Raw genomic sequence first — 22,308 nt, forward strand, 5'->3', positions numbered from 1 at the left:
ACATGTAGATCAAGAGAGGTAATTGTGCCCCTTTATTCATCCCTCATCAGGCCCATCAAAAAATACAATGCCCCTTTTGGGATGTACCTTACCTGACACCTGCAGCAATTAGAAAGACCCCAAAAGTATCTCACCAAGAGGATCAAGGGTCTCAAACAGATGCCATATGCTGCTCGGTTAAAAAAACTCCAGCTCTACTCAGTTGCATACCGCCTACTTCGAGGCGATCTATGCCTGACATACAAAGCTATGTCAAATCCAGAATTAATGGACATGCTCCACCTCAGTAAATCTAAATCCCTTAGAGCCACACACTCGAGGGACTTGAACCTCAGCACAGAAATAAATAGAACTTGCTGGAGGGACAGGTTCATAACCCAGAGGCTCCCTTCACTCTGGAATAGAATTCCAGTTCATGTGAGGCAGAGCACCTCACTGAATCTCTTCAAGAAGAATCTCGATAGGTGGATGGGGGATCGTAGGTTTGTCCCAGGGATTACTCCCGTGTCACTATTAGACAGAGGCACAGTAAACTAAACCTTAAAAAGGGCACAGTATACTCAAATTAAGGGGTGGCGTAAGCCATACAGAATCGGGCTAGGCTTATAATTGCCCCAGGGAAGATAGCCTAGTATGAACCCATGAACCTATGAACCTATAATCAACTTTCTTAGCATCTCTCTGCTCTTAAAATACCCCATATTCTCTTGTTCTGACTCATCGTGGTCCTTCCGCCATCTCTAGGAATAAATATTAACTTTATTTCCTCAATAGAAGTGCTTTTCTCTTGTCTTTCCTTTAAGAGCCTGTGGTCACCACATCCAATCCTGACTCTGATACTGCAGGAGCTTTGCTGCAACATCCAACTCCCAGAAAGTTTTCACTGAGGACTTTGTCATTGTGCAATGTAAGCAAGTTTAACATGGAAAGCCTTGCTGTTTATTAATGTTAATTAGTCAAATACATGCCTGCCCTGTGCAGGAAGCTGGTTGTGATATTCCCCCAAAGGAGTAGTCCTTGCACTCTAAGGACCACTTACTAAGTTGGCCACTGTTCCTTTCTCTTGAGCACTAGATTACACTGTATATACCAGTTACTTAGTCTCCCTAGCTACCTGATTTCTGTGTACAGTAAATGAAGAAAACCTGCTCTACTTTGTGCCTTCACATTAATTGCTTTATACTAACTATAAACTGATTCATGTCTGTAGTATTTGACCAGAGAATGAGAAGCCCACTACACTCAGCTTCACTTCATTCCCTTACCCTACCCCTAATTCCCATCAATTTCCTCTTAATCCACCATTATACTTCCCACATATGCATTTCACCTGTGACATCCATTCCCTAACCCTCCCCAATCTTACTGTCATACAAATACTCCTGTTTGCATTGTTCATCTAAAATTTAGCATTATTACCAACAAATTTTCCTCCCTCCCATACTGCTTTGCACTATATCCATTCATGCTCAGACACCTCCTCAACAGCACCCATCTATTATTCTACATTTCAACTTCTACTTTTTCCATATAAACCCTCACTACTTCATATCTTAACAACATAATCATACTCTAGCCTTGCATACCTTCATGTTACATTTCAGAAATCAAATACCAATAAATAAATAAAAACTAAATTAATAAATGTTACTAGTCTTGAAATGAGTACTGAAAATATAATATCTTCAGTAGGATTCAATAAAGCCTACATGGTGGTTTTATACCATCTGCATATCGTGGCATGATGCACACATGGGCACAGAAACTTTTAAATTCAGTAAATATCATGTAACAGCACACACCTCGATGCAAACAAGGTAAACACCGTGGCATGTAATTACTCTATAAGCAGCTGAATTGCATGCTAATCAACCAAGTCAACATGTTGGAGCTATTCAACAAACTATAAAATAATCATGTAGACTCCATGCTGGTGTTCCCCGTGAATTCTAAAACTTTTGGAATGCAGCCATGGAAAGGAGTCAACATGGACAGAATAAAAAGTAAAATGTGTGAGATTTGTACAGAACTGACCTTAACTTTTGACAGTAGGCTGGATGCAACAAAAGGAGAGTAACAATAGCAACATAAATTATATTTTGTGCAATAACACAAATACAGCTTTGCTCCTCCACCTCAATGAACAGTACACTTGTAAGCAATGCAGACAGAAGTGTAAAGGTGTGTGCTAATCAAAGTAATTATACACACCATTAAATAGACTATTCATAGTTACATGTCAGCATATGCAATATGTAGCTGATGAAATACAGGTGTATCATCTTAAAATTGTTACTCCTCTGTGTTCAACACATAAACAATTCAGCTCCCCTTCAGTTTCCCTAGCGACATGGTTGCCTTCTGGTGTAGATTCAGGGCTACCAGCATAGTGAAGATGCAAATGAAGTCTGAACTCATTAGAATTGCTGAATCCCAAAAAAAGTGGATCCATGTAGAGTTGTAAACATAATGCAAGCACTCCCTCAGTGTTTGTGTTTAGTGGATGGCAACTGTGAATACTTGCATCAGGTGGGTGTGTCAGTTTAGACTTACAAAGTGTTACATGTAGGTCTGTCAGGGTTGGAAATGCAAGTAAGCAATGCACAATTTACAGGTTCTGTTTCATTAATATCCAACCTCCTCTTCATTTGTGTGCAATTTGTATTTTCTCTGTCAGGTTTTTATTATTATTTTATTATTTTTTTGGTCATTGCATGAAGTGGCACTTACCACAATCATAGGCAACAGAGAAATAATGGAAAGTTTGACTATGCTTATCTTGCATGGAGTTGCATGATGGGAAAATGGGAGACCCTAAGAATGATTAGTACATAAAGGACTGTCATGTAACTTTTCCTGTGGCAGCATTGCTAAACTCTGACAGTTAGTATTGAGTCTGGGGAATACACCTGCTACTTAACTGACTCTGTGGCAACAGGTGTTAATGCAGTGATATGTTCCTTCTTGGGGCCAGATGGTACTGGGTTTGAATACAGCTGTATTTACTACATTTAACTACTTCTGCTTTACCATTGCTGTACAATGGTGCAATTAATAATGCATTACTGAAAAGCAATGGAGAAGATAAGACAGTGGCAAAATGGAGATGCAGTTAGTACTGAGTTTCTGAAATACACCTGACTGTGGCAGCAGTTGTTAATGCAGTGATAAATTCCTTTTTGAGGCCAGATGGTACTGGTTATTAGATAAAACTCTATCAAATATGTTTAACTACTTTGCTTTAATGTTAGTGCTCATTGGTGCGCGATACACACCATAGTGCAATAATGCATTAAAAAAAAGAAATTGGGGAAACAGGACAGTGGTGAAATGAGGAGCAGGTGGGAGGGGACAAATGAAAAGCAATAAAGGAATATGCAGGAGGGTGGTAGGAAAGAACCATAGCTATCCATTTCTTCAACAGTAAAAGCTGATAATATATGCAGAATATTAGCTGAATTTGGTCTGTCACCTCCAGAGAGGGAAGTGACCACAACACAATCATGTTGTATAACCAATTGGACTGAATAAAGTGTGTCAAGAAGACAAGAAGACATGTGTGTGAAATGGGGAACTATGTATGGTATGATTTTTTTTGTGGGACAGGTCTTCCTTTTTTTTATTTTTTTGGTGAGAAAGACAGGAATATTGGGGAAGGGACATATGTATGTCTGGGTCTGGTACGCTGGGTAGATGAAGAAGAAATTGCAGCCAGACAAGACAAAAAGACAAGACATAGGGATGGTGACGGACACAGGAATTTGGTGGTCATCATGGATGGGTTGGTGGGGGGCATCCAGGACCCATGGACATCAAGCTGGTTGACAGTGAGAATTGAGTCCTCATCCATATGACTGTCATCACTGTCACCTCACTCAAGTACTGGCTAGAGCACTTGATGCCTCCTCCTCCTACTGGTCCTACATAAAATGAGGGAGATTAGCCCCTCCATCTGGTGTAGGCATACACCAACAGTGTGCAGCACAACCATACTTACCATCCCTTGCATTTCAATGGTGATGATAAACTCACCACCCCTGCCACTGCTCTTGGAGGGAACCAAAGGCCTATCCTTTGGGGCTGGTGAAATCGGGGCAGATGGATCCTGTGGAGCAGGCCTACCCTGCCGTGCTGTGGAGCATTTCATGATGTGGTACACATGGATGACAAGGACACATTTTGACAAATATAATAAAATAAAACAACAAAAAAAGAGAGAGATAAGGGTTGGTGTGAGAGAAAAATAACAGATAAGATTAGTACCTTCATATTTAAGATACAATGTATTAATACAGTTATTTGGCTCTATTATCTTAACCTTTACTCTTCAAACTACTACCCCTTAACTGATAGCTTATTATTTTTAAGGCTAGCAGCTCCTAATAGATGCACACTATACTACAGATTGCTGCAAGTACTCCTTTACATGTGCATATATTGCAAATATGCATGTTCCAGTTATCCAGATTACAGTTTACAGCAGGGCATGTGTGCCACTGGTATAAAGGTTTTACTTAAAAAAATTAATTTACACATAGTTGAAAAATTAACCATTATTCTATAGTTGAGAAGTGTGGTATTTGAGCCCACCAACTCTGACTAAAGTCTAATATTGTATTCTTGGTTTGCGCTACAGACTAATGCATGCATACTTGCTTTACAGTTGAGATATGCATGCTCAATTTGATACAACTGTATAAAATACTAAAAAAGCTATCTTTAACTTTTAATGCTACAATAACACTACTCTTTTGCTGCACACATACCACATGCCTCCCTCATCCTCGCCAGTCCAGTGTCATGGGTCCTAATATTGCACTCTCTCTTTATGGCAGCTGTGGAAAAAACAGAACAGTACAGAATACCAGTCTTGCCTATATTCAGCTTTTAGCTTTGCAATTAGTCTTTGTAGTTGATACTTACACATGTGTGGGATGTCCTCCATCCTACATTCTCAATCCAAGCATCTAGGGTACCCCTTGTCTTCTGACATAGGTCACTAAAGTGGTGCCTGCATTGGTCAGCAGTGCAGGGGATACTGGTGGCACTGGTCACAGCCTAGGCCAAACTATCCCAAGCCTCTGAGTTATACTGGAAACCAGAATATTTGCCCTGCAGCAGCCTGGCACTGTGGTGTTTCACTAGGAGTCCAACAAAAATCTTTCACTCCTGGACACCACATTTCTGAACCCTGAATCTCACACCCTCTCCATGAACGCCTGCCATGTCTATTATGGATCAAGAGCAAAGGATACTGATGGTTTCACGCTAGTTACAGTTATCGAGTTTAGTGGGAATGTGCACACTGATTGAAAATGTTGCACACCATCATGCAAACATGGTGCACTGGAGTGCACCATGGTAAGTGGTGAGCAACAGTGGCAAGCAATGCAATTTCAAGGTTATTTGATGTACAGGCAGTTGTGTATGTGTGATAAATGTGAAGGTCATGGCAGCCCAGAGTGCAGAAATATCTTTACAGGAATATATTACACAGTTACCCGCATTCATACAGTTGAAAATAAATGTGATAATACATAGATAAATAAATAAATAAATAACTGACACAATATGAGTGTCTCAGCCCTCATACATATAATTAATATTAGCTACACTATGTCAAGTGTTACAAGTGACAGTGACTATAACAGGAATTGGAACAGCAGTAAAGGCTGTATTTGAGCCAGGACCATGTGCATGACAGTCCTACAGTAACACCTGTTGCCACAAGAGAGTTGAAATAACAGCTGTTCATGTTTCAGTTCATTGCTATAAACTGCAATATCACAACAGTAAAACAAAGTTTGCACACACTGTACTAGAGCCCAAGACCATCTGTATTCCAGCCCATACACTTACACCTACTGCCAAATGCAAAAGCAATGATTGAATGTATCCAGTTTCTGTTTTTGGTGGTCTACTTATCCAGTACAAAATGCAGAAATACTTGAAATGAGGAGAATCAATCTATGATACACACAGTAGAAAATGTTAGTACTCATGAGATATTTCTACTTAAGTCTGGATTTCAACACTCCCTCCAAGTATCTTCAGAAAACAGGATGGGTGCCTTATCCCTCTACTCAGTTTCATAAAGACTTGTCAGAGGTAACCTCTGTCTGGCATACAAAGCTGTCTCAGACCCCGCCTTGATGGGACTGCTGCATATCCGCAAGTCAAGCAGCACTTGAGTAACCCATATGCGTGACCTCAACCTGGTCTGTGTTATCAGTAGGACTTGTTGGCTGGACAGATTTGTGTCTCAGAGACTCCCCCCATCTGTGAAATAGACTCCCTCTCCACGTCAAGCAGAGTAAGTCATTCTCCCTTTTCAAGCACAACCTGGGTAAATTGATGGGAAACAGAAAATACACCCCTGGAATTCCACCTGTGTCAGTACTGGACAGGGACTTTGGGAGCTGACTTCTGTAAACATGGGCTAAACTCTTGGCTAGGCTTATAAGGGCCTCGGGGCAAATAGCTTTGCAGCATACCTCTCAACTGTACAGATTTTCACAGAATGTTCAGATTTTTGCCTCATATTTGTCGTCCATTTATCATAAAATTATGGTTTTCTGTCAAATCATTGGCATATTATTGAGGAATGAAATTGGAAAATAATGACTGACATTTGAGTTTCAGACTTTATATCCTTCAGAAAATGCATGCAAATACATGTTAATGCAAAACCTGTTATTCTGTCAACTTTCTAAGTTTGTAAGAGCAATATTTTAAAATTGTCCATATTTTTGTTTCTTTGTTTCCCACTTTATTTTTGTCTTTGTCAAGATTTCTTGCTCTAAGATGTTGAGAGGTTTGCTTTGCAGTAAAGAACTGAAATGATTCTTCACACAACTGACTGCAACAGAATGTATACTGATATCAAACCATAAACAGTTATTTGTACATTTATTAAATTTATTATATTTGGACATAGTGCACTTTGTGATCACACAACCTGTTATGATTATTGCTTGCAAATATAGATGTCTGTCTTACCTCTCTGTGTTTCTTGGTCATTGAAAACAAATACATAAACCAACTAGTGAAAAAAAAAGAAAGTACCCGAAACACCTGTAGCGCACACACTGTTTATTTCTCATTTAGTGCTTTCGTCCAAGTAAGGACTTCTTTAGAATAACACAAAATGACAAAAAGCCAGCTTAAATGCAGTTAAAAAGTCACATGACTAACTCAATTTAAAAACAAGGCTAGGTCATAATTAACCTTTTCTCCTTAAAGATGCCATATGCAAAAATGCTTAATAACTTTTTAAACTTTTGACTCCTTACCTTAATAAACTTTTTAAGCCATAAAATAGATTTAAAGTATAGTTAAAAATGCTAAACTAAATAGCAAACATTGACTTTAGCTTAAGATAACAAGAGATGGATACAGTCTCATTAAGCCCAGGTTTGTTAGCGGCATTACATCTAAGCTGCCACTTTAACTCCTGGTACTCTAAATACAGATCTACAGGTCCTCCTCTAGGTCTCTCTTGGACACTGTCAATGACAATGAATTTAAAAGTGTGATTTGGATATTCCTTAGTATGCCTATATAAAGCATTGTGGTCATCATTTTTTGCAATGTCATAAAATGTTGATACATCGTGTTTTTTAAGTGTCTAATAGTTTTCCCAGTGTAAAATTATTTACATTGTTGGCACTTTGCCACGTATATCACCCTCTTGCTGTTACAGTGATATTTCCTTTTTAAATTCACAAAGTGGCATAACCCCAAATGTCTACTTCTTTACTTTCCAAAATATTTTTGCGTTGTGTACAATAACCAGACTTCATCATTTTACCACTGGTAGCTTCATACACTGTTCTTTCCAACATCATTTTGATGCATACATCTTTCTGGTAAACTACAATAGGTCTTTCCTCTACCTTATCAATAATATCTTGCTGACCACCAAATATGGCCCAAGATTTGCATATGATTGCACTTATATCATTGAATAGCAAACAATATGGGATAATAACAGCTTTATTAAAATTGGTGTCATTCTTATGATATGATGATATGATGGTTTTAGTATTGCTTGGTTTTACAGTGTCCCAAGTAGGGGTATATAAATCCCATCAGTTCTCTTCCTTTGAACCTCTGCAAAAATACTAGAAAGAAAATCTCTGGGGTAACCCCTTCTAGACACCATCTCCAAAAGTTTGCCGCATTCTGATACAAAACATCTGTCTTTACTAACCATAAGGGCCAGCCTTACGCACTGGCCCTTGACTAATGACCTCTTCTGATGAAGAGGGTGCCAACTGACAAAGTGCAAGAGGGAGTTTGAGTAAGTCAGCATCCTATATAGTGTTGACTCAAACTTATTACTCTCCCTATTCTTTGTAATACTAACATCTAGAAAGTTACACATTCAGTGTCAACTGCCACGGTAAACCTCAAGAACGCTGTGGATTCATTTATATACTTAAAGAACTGTTCTATCCTCTCATTAGTGTCCCTACAAAATAATAATGTCATCTAAAAAATGTTTGTAAAGGGACCAGCAGTCCTTGAACTGGGAGCTAAAAATAAAATTAACTTCCCAGTATGCCATGACAATGTTTGCAAATATCAGAGCACAAGCTGCGCCCATTGCTACCCCATTCTTCTGTTTGAAGAGTTGTCCCTGAAACCAGATGAAATTGTTTTCCAACACCAGTTCTATAAGGCTACCCAAGGTTAGACATTTGTTGTGTCCCAAATCCGTTTGCAAAAAAAGAAATTGAAAAAAAAACAATCTATTCCAGTGTCATGGGGAGGGGGGTCTTAGAAAATAAATCTTTTACGTCAGTCGTAACAAAAATAGTGTCTTCTGAATGCAAGTTATCTCCTACACTCATCAAAAAATCCAAAGAATCCTTCAGTAGATATGAATAGTTTTTTAATATCCCCTTAGTTTGCCGGTCAATGTATTTAGAAATAAAAAAAAGTTTTTGAGGCATTAACCTCAATTACAGGTCTCAATGGGGGTTCAGAAGGATTCTTGTGGATCTTTGGTATTCCAAAGATGGTAGGTGTCCTAGGATATACAACTTTCATGTATTCGTATTGTGCCCCAGTAATTTGGTGATTCAAAAATAACTCTTTAAGGGCAAGGTCAATTTTACACATTGCCACATTCATTTTTAGACAATTCTTCATAAGCATCTGTATAGAGTATTGTAAGCATTCTACTGACATAGTCAGCTATATTCATGACAACGAGCCCCCCCCCCCACCCTTATCATGCTTCATGACCTGTATACCACTATTCCCAGATATCTTTGGTAATAGGTTCCATTCATCCCTATTCAACTACTTAGTATAAGGGAATGGCCTGGAAATTAACTTTATTTCCATTTTACAAAGTGTCTCAAAATGTTGATATAAGGGTGTAGGGGGGTTGAAAGTGCACAAGTCCCTTCAACCACTCTACTACTAGTGTCAAATACAAAATTAAAATTAAGTTTCCTTGTGTAAGATTCTTCCATGACTTCCATATCACTATAGTGGTATATTTTGAAGTCTTTCAAAGAATTGTAGACAATATTACAAGCTAGTAATGTGGACTCTACCAGTTGCTGCTCCTCCACGACCCTCTCCCCCTCCCCCTGTGAATGAGACTGTATCCATGTCTTGTTATCTTAAGCTAAAATCAATGTTTGCTATTTAGTTTAGTATTTTTTAACTATACTTTGAATCTGTTTAGTGGCTTAAAAAGTTTTTTAAGGTAAATAGCCAAAAGTTTAAAAAGTTATTAAGTATTTTTACATATGGCATCTTTAAGGAGAAAAGGTTAATTATGACCTAGCCTTGTTTTTTAATTGAGTCAGTCATGTGACTATTTAACTGCATTTGAGCTGGCTTTTTGCCATTTTTTGTTATTCTGAAGAAGTTCATATACTTCTTGGACGAAAGCGCTCAATGAGAAATAAACATCCTGTGCACTACAGGTGCTTTGGGTATGTTTTTTTTATTTTTACTAGTTGGTTTATGTATTTGTTTTCTTGGTTTGTCAAGTGATGGAAAGTACTGCATTAGTAGTGTGACACAGGATCGGATTGATTTATTTGAATCTGTGGCAAACTTAACTGGAATTGTTCACAAACTTTCACAGCAACTGTCTTGTGCTTTGGCAACCGGCACAAATTTCAACAATTCAGGGGCCAGTTCTTCATTTAGCCAGCTTGATCTTTTTTCCTCTAATGGAGAAAGTGGTGTTTCAAATGGAATTACTCCAGGGCAGAGAACTGGAAATCTGTTCAGCTACAGCAGTGTCACCAAAGGGCGTGGTTTAAATGTTTCTATTCCTTCTGCTGGACATGGTGAGCTTTACTATGGCAACAGTTAAGGGCATAAAACAGGGAGTCTGCCTAGTAACAACAGCATCATCAACAACTGAGGGCAGAGAACAGGGAATCTACCTAGTATTAATGGCGTCATGGATGGACGTGGCTCAAATGCGGCATATTTCCAAAGAGCAATGGTGAATTTTCCAACAGTTTTAACCTAAACGAATGGTTAAGACAGGTTATAGAGCTACAAATAAATAACGAAACAGCAACAATGGATCATGGAACCGTCGACAAGCAGCTGAAAACACTGAAGGAGCTTGCCATCAGAATGGACTGTTCTTTTGGCGGGAGCAAAGGTTTGTTAGTGTTATGGCACAAACAAACAGATTTTGCTGAGTGGCTACCATTTCTGTTTTATCTGGAAACAGTTATTTTGTAGTTATGTGATACTTATGTGTATTATCCTTCTGATGTCTTTTAGGACACCTAGGAGTATGCCACCCTGGCGTATCAATCCTCAGAAAACCCCTTCACTGATGCTAAGAACCAGGTAATTGTGGATGGCTTTAGGCAATATGGTGCTTTTCTGCTGGAAAGGGAATGGGGAGATATGGCATGTAGGCTGGAAATATGGCACCAAATAGTAGCTGCCATGAATGCCGTGGGTGACCATGGCAGGATATATGAGCAGGTGAGCCACAGGGCCACTTATATGATCACATCTGCACAGAGAAGAGCAGCTGCAGTGGGCCATAACCAGATGGATACAAGAAGAGGGCCTGCTAAGGAACTTCTGCTAACCCCCAATGAACAGTTCCTGGCCAATGTAAGAAATCCAGATAGCTCCCAAGAGAGTGCAGAACAGCATGTGCTGGATGTGGGGCAACAACAGCAGCAAACATGTCTCAGGAGGAGATTCCTGGTAGGCTTTGTTATCTGAACAGTTGAAAACTGTTATAAAGTTAAATAGTTGAAATGAATAAGTTAATTCTGTGTCACATGTCTTTTTTGGGGGGGGGGGGTTGAAGATTGCTACAGTCATAGGCTTACGTTGGAGTTGTCAGCCACATTCTTGTTGACATTAAATTTAATACACATATAAAAGGGTAAATGTAGTACCCCCTGTGTTACTGTTAATTGTGACAATGTTGCCCTTATGTCTTGTTTAACATCTTCAAGGACCGTCTGGACTACAGAGGAGTATTTCATCTACAGATGGTAAGGCAAACATTTTTATGTCAGTACTGCTGAACAATTTAAGGAAATATTGTAATGTGTGATGTTGATCTGAGGACTGTTGTGTGTATTGATGTACTGTCTGTAATAACTGGCAGCACTGTTAGGTTGTTAGCATATATTGCACTATAGTAGTGCAGGTATTAATTTATTCCTGTTTCTTGCTTTTTATCACAGGTGATCATGACAGTAGGAGTGCGGATCCTGTGCCACCTAATTTTAGTACATCAACAGACTCTGATGATGATGGTGGCCAAAGTGAGGCACAGTCAGGGGGTGCAGAGGTTGAATCTAACATTGAGGCTTAAAAACCTCAGCTTTGGCCGGCTAAGATCTAGCTATATTCAACTGGACGTATAACAGAATTGAAGTACCTTTTATCTGCACTTTTTTCAAATAATACAGTATTTAAATTGATTTAATTGTGTTGCATGAATATTAACTGAATTGGAAGTTTTTACTCTGTTCTTCAGTTAGTGCTTGCTTGAATTTTATTGTCTGTTAGTAATTGTAGGTGTGGGGGTAGCCACATTCTTTGATTTCCTGTCAATGCCTATTTAAGTGGTACAGTTTGAAATATTTTCTGCTTAAAAACCTCAGCTTTGGCCGGCTAAGATCTAGCTGTATTCAACTGGATGTATAAGAGAATTTAAGTACCTTTTATCTGCACTTTTTTCAAATAATACAGTATTTAAATTGATTTGTGTTGCATGAATATTAACTGAATTGGAAGTTTTGACTCTGTTCTTCAGTTAGTGCTTGCTTGAATTTTATTGTCCGTTAATAATTGCAGGTGTGGGGGTAGCCACAGTCTTTGATTTCCTATCAATGCCTATTTAAGTGGTACAGTTTGAAATATTTTCTGCTTAAAAACCTCGTCTTTGGCCGGATAAGATCTAGCTGTATTCAACTGGACGTATAAGAGAATTTAAGTACCTTTTATCTGCACTTTTTTCAAATAATACAGTATTTAAATTGATTTAATTGTGTTGCATGAATATTAACTGAATTGGAAGTTTTGACTCTGTTCTTCAGTTAGTTTTCCCACCCACCCTACCTGTTTCTGTTTTGGTGTTAATCTTTGTGGCTTTGAAACTGCCCGCCCCTCTTGTAAATTTGTGTTTGGATACTGCTTCTGGGCCCATCTCATTTGCTCACTCAACTGAGTGCAGTGAGATCATATTCTGATTTCAGGCACTCCTACTGTGTACAAAGAGAGCATCTGGGAAAGAGAACAAAAAAAAATTAAGCTTGTTTCCTGCCTTTCCTGTTAAGTGGTCTAGACTGTTTGTAGGCTTCTGAGTCCCCAAGTCCTTTTGTGTTGGAGGCAAGCCTTCCAGCTTAGTTTTGTTTCTTATAACTAGCCAGTTTTCTAGTTTCAGCACTCAAATCTGTTTCTTTGAACTCAGCACTTGTTCAAAACTTATTGTAAGCACTACATAAGCTGCAAATTACTACAGCACTCAACTTTCCTCACTTGTCTAGTGGAAAGCAGTTTTTAGTACTTAATAAATAAGCACCTATCCAGGCATGTCTAAGGGTCAGCTCCCAGTGATTTCTCCTGTATACCTGATGAATCTGGTCATCTTGGGGCAATGCAGCAATTGCCTCATGTAGACAGACAACCCTCTCCTCCTACCACCCAACACTACAACCTGTGAGAGATGCACTTATATAGCCAAACTGGAAGCAAAGCTCTCTTCACCCAAGACTGGACTAGACAGTCAAGAGGAGAAGGTAAACACTTGCACCACACCACATTTATCACATAGTCCCTCAAAACCTACACCACCAAAACACACACACATAGAAACATAAAACACACACCTACATTCGCGGAGGCTCTCAATAAAAACCTGCCCAAGCAACAGGGACATCCAAAGCATAAACGCAAGCAAACTCCACCCCCCAACACAACCCAAATGACACATAGCCCACAAACTCAGTGTGCCACTCAACCACAGCCCATAAGGCATAACAACGTACCCAACACTCTAGTCATAGGTTACTCTATAGTCAGGCACACTGATGTTCCACTCACTAGACTAAACAAGGAGAAAGTTACTTTCAGCTGCCTGTCAGGTGCCAGGATCAGCCACATAATGCATGCACTCAGGTCACTCCACAATAAGTACAAATATGACACTGTCATTGTCCATGTTGGTGTGAATGACCTGAGACATACCTCCCTGGACTACATGAAAAGAGACATGGAGGAGCTCTCCGATCTTGTATACCAGGCAGGTATGACCCTAACCATGAGTAGTATCCTGCCATCACCCAGAATGATACCACAGTACAAGGACAAAATGATTGACTTCAACAATTGGCTAATCTTCTCGTGTCATTATAAGGGGATCCAGTATTTGTCTGCCTGGGACGACATGATCGACAGACCACAATGCTTTGCCAGAGATGGCCTGCACCTGTCGCCCTTAGGATTCCGGATACTGGCTAAGGCTCTTGCCACCCCTATAGTGCCTTTTTTAGGCAAGGTTCAAATGACAAAGTAACCACCGTAACAGGTACAAGCAAGCAAAATCTGAGGGTAATGCTACTCAATGCTAGAAGTCTAAACCTCAAAATGCACTCACTCGAGGCACTCCTTAAAATGGAGAACATTGACATCTGTGCAGTGACAGAGACCTGGTTCAAAGCTCCACAGAACACCCCTGCATTACCAGGCTACAATTCATACTACAGCTTTCGGCCACCTAACCCAGAACGAAGCACTAAAGGTGGAGGCGTGCCCATATTCATTAAGGATATCCACAACTCCAGGCTAGTTGCACGGCATAATGCATCCGAGATTATCCAAGTGTAACTAACTCTGGGCAAGACCGCAATCCAAATTGTAGCTTGCTACAGACCCCCTACCATGCCCCAGGATTCCCACTCCTCATTTCTTGATACACTGGAAAGTATTAGGGTACAACCCAACACCCTAATAATGGATGATTTCAACTACCCCACCATTAACTGGGAAAACTACTCATGTACCAACTCGTTTGCTCAACATTTTCTAGAATTCATAAATTCCAACGCCTTGGATCAACTTATTCACACCCCCACCAGGGGCAGCAATATCCTAGACCTGGTCATTACCAACATGGGAAACCAGTGTTCCACACCAGAGGTCAATTCCTCGTTGGTCAGATCCGACCACAAGCTAATCAGCCTAGACATCCACATCCCACCCCCACCCCCAATTAGGGAAACCATCGTAAAATACTTCTCCAAAGCCAATTTCACACTTCCTAAGACAGAAGTGGCAAACTTCATGACACCCATGCAGATGGACAATAGAGATATGACTGCTGAATCCTACACAAATGCACTTTATAAGCACTTACACGAGTGCATGGATCATGCTATCCCTAATAGAACCAAGATGTTATCCTCCAAAAAAAGGAAGCCAATCTGGTGGTCCTCTGCCATAAACAAACTCTACAACAGAAGAAAGAAACTGTTGCAAAAAAGAGTAAAATCCCATGACTGGAGGAACTCCCTGGTCAACCTCAGTAAGAAGCTGAGATCCCTCATAAAATCTTCCAAAGCTAGTTACGAAAACAAAATTGGCACTGACTCTAAAGACAACCACAAAGCATTCTATAGCTATGTCAAGAATCTCAATGGGAACACTCAGATCTGCTTTGAGTTACAGCACAATGGCACTAAATATACAGAACCAACTGATATTGCCAACATCCTAGCAGATAGGTTCAGTGCTAACTTTACCCCCCTCTCACCCCCTACAGGGCCCATCTCTATACTGGAAGAATGCAAAGTTCCTATAATCATGGCTGCACAGGTAAAAAACACACTCTCCAAAGCCAAGAACACAGCATCCATGGGACCTGAGAATATCCCAGGCTGCGTTCTACATAAACTACAGAATGAACTGGCACCCTACCTAAGTACCATGTTCAATCATAGCCTCACCTCAGGCTTTGTACCCACTGAATGGTGCACCGCGATGGTTATCCCACTCCACAAAGGGGGAGCCACGACAGAACCCGGGAACTACTGCCCCATTAGCCTGCAGACCTTGGTCTGCAAGGCCATCATCGTGGAACTCATAAACAAAGACATTGGTAATCTCCAAACTCTGGACCCTACCCAGTTTGGATTTGTAAAAGGCAGATCATGTCTCCTAAACCTGACTGACTTCTTTGAAGCAGTCACCAAAGCCATAGATGAGGGTAAAATGGTTCACACAGCTTATCTAGATCTCACCAAGGCTTTCGACACCATCCCCCACTCTGGAATTATAGATAAGCTCACTAAAGTAGGTATAAATCCCTATGTCACAAGATGGGTTGCCAACTGGCTCATGGACAGAACTCATACTGTGAAAGTAGTGGATTCCAAATCCGACTTCAGACCAGTGACAAGTGGAGTATCACAGGGTTCAGTCCTGGGTCCTCTCCTGTTTGGTATCTACTTCTCTGAAGTGCAGGCTAACACAGAAGGTCTTTTGCTAACAAAGTTTGCAGATGACTGCAAACTAGGAGCCATCATGGAAACTCCTAACGATGTGGACAAACTACAAAAGGGCCTCACTGAGACAGATACCTGGTGTAAAAGTCATGGCCTGAAGCTCAATGCCAAAAAGTGTATTGTCATCCCCTTTGGTAAAAACTCTGTATCCATGAACTACCACATAGCTGGTAGTCTACGTAATGCCAAAAATGTGATAAGAGACCTTGGGACACAGGTGGACAGTAGTCTCTCCTTTGATAATCACATTGCCACAGTGGTCAGGAAATCCTTCTACGTGGCTCATCTCATCGCAAAAGGATTCTCATCCAGAAAAAAAAGAGGTCATTGTTCCCCTCTACTCATCACTCATTAGACCCATTATAGAGTACAATACCCCTTTTGGTATGTACCTCACAAGATATCTACAAAAACTGGAAAGACCACAGAAATACCTCACAAAGAGGATTACGGGCCTCAAACAGATGCCCTACGCAGACCGTCTCAAAAAACTACAGCTTTACTCCATTGCATATCGCCTACTCAGGGGCGATCTCTGCCTAACATACAAAGCTATGTCAAACCCAGAGCTGTTGGACATGCTCCATTTAAAGAAATGCCAATCCCTCCAAGCTACACGCTCTAGGGACCTAAACCTTGTCACCACAATAAACAGAACATGCTGGAGGGATAGATTCCTGTCCCAGAGACTTCCCATACTCTGGAACAGACTACCTATCTATGTCAAGCAGAGCTCCTCATTAGCACTCTTCAAGAAAAATCTTGATGATTGTATGGGAAATGGGAAATTCACCCCAGGGGTCACTTCTGTGGCTCTGCTCGACAGGGGCACAGGAAAATAATTTTCTTGGGTGGCGAAATCCAGGGTACATTTTTTGGCTGGGCTTATATAGGCCCTAGGGCTAATAGCCTAGTACCTACCTATGAACCTATGACATACAGCCATCCCCTGCATTTCCATGGGACACAGCCAGTAGGCCTACGCCTACCCAGTATAGTGAGCCCACAGATATTTGACAGGGGGGATGAGGACATTGATCAGGGAAGTGTGGCTAATGTGGCTTCAGTGCCTATTGAGTCTGGCCATAGCCAAAGTGTGGGTGAGGTGGCACACAGGAGGATTGATGGGGTGCTTGGAGGGGGCCTTCTGTCCCTCATCCACCTGGTGCAGGTGTCACTTCCTGTGCCACTCAACATATGTTAAGAGCCATCATGGAGGCACAGGTACATTCCCATACATGCTCCAGACAAATACTCAGGGTTGTGGATGTATCACAGTCTGACATACATGACTGCCTCTACTGTGCTTCTGATGCACTGATTCAGATGAATAACACATTGGAATGAGGGGTATCTGTTATGGACTGAGGGGTGTCTGTCATGGAATGAGCAGTGTCTGTGATGGAACATTTGCTAGGAAGGGAACTGCATCCTTGTGGCTGTAGATCAGCCACATCATCTGCTGTCAGCTTCTGTGGCCATGCCCAATCACAATCCCATAGTGACACTACTTCCACTGTTCTATTAGTGAGTGTGCTGTACACAACCAGATGTGGCAAGCCACGTGGTCATGGTCCTGGGTATCCCTGTTAAGGAAGTCCATCCAGCAGACACTGGTCACATTCAGGTAGTAGCACTACATCTGACCTTGGGTATTGAGGTGCCAGTGCAACTCCTGGCTGAGCCAGTTTTCATGGTCAGGGATGACAACTATGAAGTGCCACCTCTACCATGCTTGTCTGACAGACCAAGACATAGAGCTAGCACAGAGCTTGGCTGTGTTCATGCAGACTCTCACACACAAATTTCACCTGGAGGACCCCTTCAGACACACACAGAACAGTTACTCATTTTGTCTCACTGGCCATTCATTGTTTTATCCCAATGTCTGCCTTCTTCTCCTTACTCACACACACTCACTGACCTTTTGTGTCAGCCTAGGCTTCCTGCCACCTCACACAGCACCCTGTGCAAGTGATGATAACTGTGTCATATCCCTGTTTTCTATCTTTTGGATTTAGAAATACAAAAGCTGTGAGTGATGCTCATGGTGTGTACCTAACATTAGTGCTTAGTGTTTTTGCTTTTGAACTGCTCATTGTACATTTGACTTATATTGGCCTTGGAAAGTTAGACAGTTGATAGCATCAGAATTTCACAACTGTATAGTCAATGGAATGCTCTTGTAAGGGTTGTGAAGTCAGAAACTGCAATGTGCATTCATTACTTTCTAACTACTCTCTTTAATGAATTTCCAGGACAAATGTATGGTGCACCTCATACTTCACGTCATCATTTTCAGATCTTAGGATTGAATGACAGCACTGTAGTCAAACCTCATCAGAACAGTAATACAGTATAATGCTCTGTTTTGCATGTGCCTCAACAGATACATGGAGCAGCAGGACAGACCACAGGTCTTTCTCAGCAAGAAAACACAGGGCCTACAAAACATACCATGATATATGCAGATAGATTAAAAGCCTTGTCACTAATCTGTCTTGTATAGGATGAGGTGACATCTACCTGACCTCCAGGCCAGTGTCTGACCATGCCCTGGTGGGATGATTGCCTATCCAAACATCTGATGTAGCTGATGACATCAGCAGTGTCTTGAGAATATAGTAATAAGTGTCCCACATACTTTGGTAAAAGGCTGTTTGCAATGTCAAGCAAGAGCGTGCACGCGTGCACACACACACACACACACACACACACACACACACACACACACACACACACACACACACTTGACTGCGGTGAGAATAGAACCCCTACCTAAGTACACAGGACCACGGCATAAGGCTGACTTTTGCAAGATTGCAGCTGAACTTATAGTACATGACATCGGCAGTGAAACAAGATGTTGGCAGGCCTGTATAAGTCCATAGCTTCATAGATTCATATGAGGTTACTACCATAATGGCCCTAGGTTCATAGGTGCATAAGTTCATACATTCAACTCACTCATGTTCACAAACTCATTTTTATCCCCTCCCTCCCTCTGTCCTTCCCTATCCTCATCCTTTAAAATGTACCTTCCAGGAAGATCCTTAAGATCCAACAATCAAAATTTGATAGAATTGCATAAACGCACCCGTACCCCTGGCAAAGATCTTCTATGCTTTGCCCTTGCGCGTTAGTGGAACTCCCTACCACCATCCATCTGTACCATCTCTAGTCACTCTTCCTTCAAGACTTCACTTCACTCACACCTACCATCTCTCTGGGAATGCTCCTGCTCCCATCCCACATAACCTCTTCTCTCTATACCTTAGACATCTCATGTATTCCAGAGTCCTATTCATTTCCTTGTAAAGTACTAGCAAAATTTACAACAATTCTTATTTTTCTTAACTTTGTTTGTTTCATATTGTATATTTCAGTACTATGATTTTATTTGTACTTCTGTATTTGCTGTTATATAATTACTTGTTTATAACTTTTGTTATTGTGGAACTTTTCTCCCCAGGACTCCATTGAAAACTGGTTCTTCTTGGCCCAATGAACCACTTTGGCAAACAAACTGCAAATAAATAAATACATAAATAAATAGGACAATACAAAGATAATGACTATAGGGCCTTTTCAAGCCTAGTGAAGTTGTACCATTGTTTCTTTGTACAACAAGATATGTAGTCCATATTCATGAATCCATGGCCAGCACTGGTTATCTCTGTCTAAGAGTGACATGGGTAAAACCCTGGGGTAATTTTACAATTTCCCATCCAATTGTCCTAGTTACACTTAAATAGGGTTATTCATGAAGTCAATTTCACTTGAACTTGGAGATTGGTCCATAGCGGTGGCCATATCTGGATCCTCTTGATATCACAAGCTATGTTAAAGTCCCTACAGCGAGTTATTCTTGTCCCATTTGATTTGTGGAGGTGCAACATTTCCATTAAGGCAGAATTTGAGAGTGTTGTGTAGGCCAGGCACACGTCACCTTGCAGCAGTCAGAGCATTCAGTCTGTCCATGTAGGTCATGTGTTGAAGTCCCTGGATTTTCTTGCTGAGAAACCTCTTAGGTCTCTCCAGCTGCTGCAGGTGTCTAGTGAGGTACATGCAAAAGGGAGCATTGTACTCTACTATTTGTCAGATGAGGGATGAGTACAGTGGATTGACAACATCCTTAGTATTGGATGCTATGCCCTTACTTATGAGGTGTGCAACATAAAAGGCCTTCCTTACCACTGTGGACACATGATGATCAAAGCTGACATTTTTATCAACCTACATTCCCAAATATGTCACCACTGTGATGGAACTTGGGATGGATTATTAATAGTGCAATTTGCAGGTACCTCTCCTTTGCTGAAAGGGATAATAGTGCATGCTTTTTGGGTTAAGGTTAAGGCTGTGTCTTTGGCAACAATTATTTATGCATGTAAGCCCATTTTGTTGTATGTTGACACTGTATGGGAATTCAGTGATTGCACACAGTTTGCAGTCATCAGCGAACTTGGTGAGCCACAGGCCATCTGTTATCTCCTGAATTTTGGAGAAATAAATTCCAAACAGTAGGAGGCCCAACACAGACCCTTGTGGAACACCACTAGTAACAGGTCTGCTGATAGAGGTGGCATTCCCAAGTATGACTGTATGTGTTCTGTTGGTGAGCCATTTGGCTACCCATCTAATGATGTATGAGTTAACCCCCAGCTGGGTGAGTTTCTCACGGATGCCTGAGTGGGACATTGTGTCAAAGCCCTTGGTCAAGTCAAGATATACAGTATGTACTGATTTGCCTTCATCCACGGCTTTGGTGACAAACTTGAAAATTCTGCTAGGTTTAACTGGCATGACCTTCCCTTAATGAAGCCAGAATGGGTTGGGTCAAGACTTTGAAAGTCACAAATGTTCCTTGTTGATAAGATCCAAGATGATTCTCTCCATGGCCTTACAGACAAGGCTGATCAGGCTTATGGGTCTACAGTTCCCCGGGTTGGTTGTGGGACCCACTCTGGGAATACAGTTGCTATTTTTCTCTCTGCCGCAACAAAGCCAGTACTTAGATTGTGGTTGAAGAGAGTTCCCAGTGGTTCCACTAACTCTTGCTTTACATCATTTAGTAAGCAGCCTGGGATGTTATCCGACCCCATAGAGGCTGTGTTTTTAGCCTTGGTGAGTGAGGTTATGACCTGCTCTTTGAGATAACAGATAGAGAACTGCTTTGGGGAATAATTGCTGGAGACAGGGGTGTGAAATGTTTGCCAAACCTGTCTGCTAACAGGTTGGTGATGTCCTCAGGTTCAGTTTGACTGGTACCATCCACTATAAATTTGGTACAAAGCTGGACCTTCCCTTTTACATTACAGTCATAGCTAAAGAATGCCTTGTGATTATCCTTAGCTATGGATGCTAATTTAGTTTTGCAATTAGCTTTAGAGGACTTTACAAGATGTCACATTTGCTTGTTCAAGCTATGGTAGGTGTTCTTTTGCTGAGACTGTTCCCTCTAATTCCTGGACATCATTTTCTTTCTCATGTTGCATAATTTATTTATGCTAGCTGTCCACCAGGGGGGCTTGTTTTTTTTTTGGGAGAGGAACAAGTTTTGATGAAAAGAGACATGGAGGAGCTCTCAGATTATGTAGCCCAGGCAGGTATGTCGCTATCCCTGAGCAGCATCCTACCATCACCCAGAATGATACCACAGTACAGGCAGAAAATTATTGATTTCAACAATTGGCTAAGTTTCTGGTGTCATTTTAAGGGGATCCAGTATCTGTCTGCCTGGGATGACATGAATGACAGACCTTGATGCTTTGCCAGAGATGGCCTGCATCTGTCACCCCTGGGCTTCTGGATACTGGCCAAGGCTCTTACCACCCCATAGTGTCTTTTTTAGGCAGTGTTCCAAAGACCAAATTACCACCATAACAGCTACAAACAAATGCAATCTGAGGGTCATGCTGCTCAACGTTAGAAGTCTAAATCTCAAAATGTACTCACTGGAACCACTCCATAAAATGGAGAGCATCGACATTTGTGCTGTAACAGAGACCTGGTTCAAGGCAGCAGAAAGCATCCCTGCACTACCAGGTTATAACTCATTCCACACCTTTCTGCCCCAGAACTTGGACTGAAGCTTCAAAGGCAGTGGTGTTTCCATAATCATAAAGGATGCACACACCTCCAGACTGGTAGCCCAACATAATGCATCTGCGATACCTCAGGTGCAGCTAACACTGGGTAAGACAGCGATTCAGGTTGTAGCCTGCTATAGGTCTACAGCCATGTCCCAAGACTCACACTCCACATTCCTAAGCACCCTGGA

The 22,308-nt window shown here is 41.1% G+C and overlaps 1 protein-coding gene across 2 annotated transcripts in view; it reads right to left on the reverse strand.

The window, feature by feature from the left end:
* The window catches only part of LOC122794510 (synaptosomal-associated protein 25-like), a 1,032,368-nt gene that overhangs the window by 102,615 nt on the left and 907,445 nt on the right, over positions 1-22,308 (reverse strand). The window lies entirely within an intron of this gene.

This window comes from Protopterus annectens, chromosome 1.part0 (genome assembly GCF_019279795.1).
Source record: "Protopterus annectens isolate FY-2018-M chromosome 1.part0, PAN1.0, whole genome shotgun sequence".
Lineage (NCBI taxonomy): Eukaryota > Metazoa > Chordata > Ceratodontiformes > Protopteridae > Protopterus > Protopterus annectens.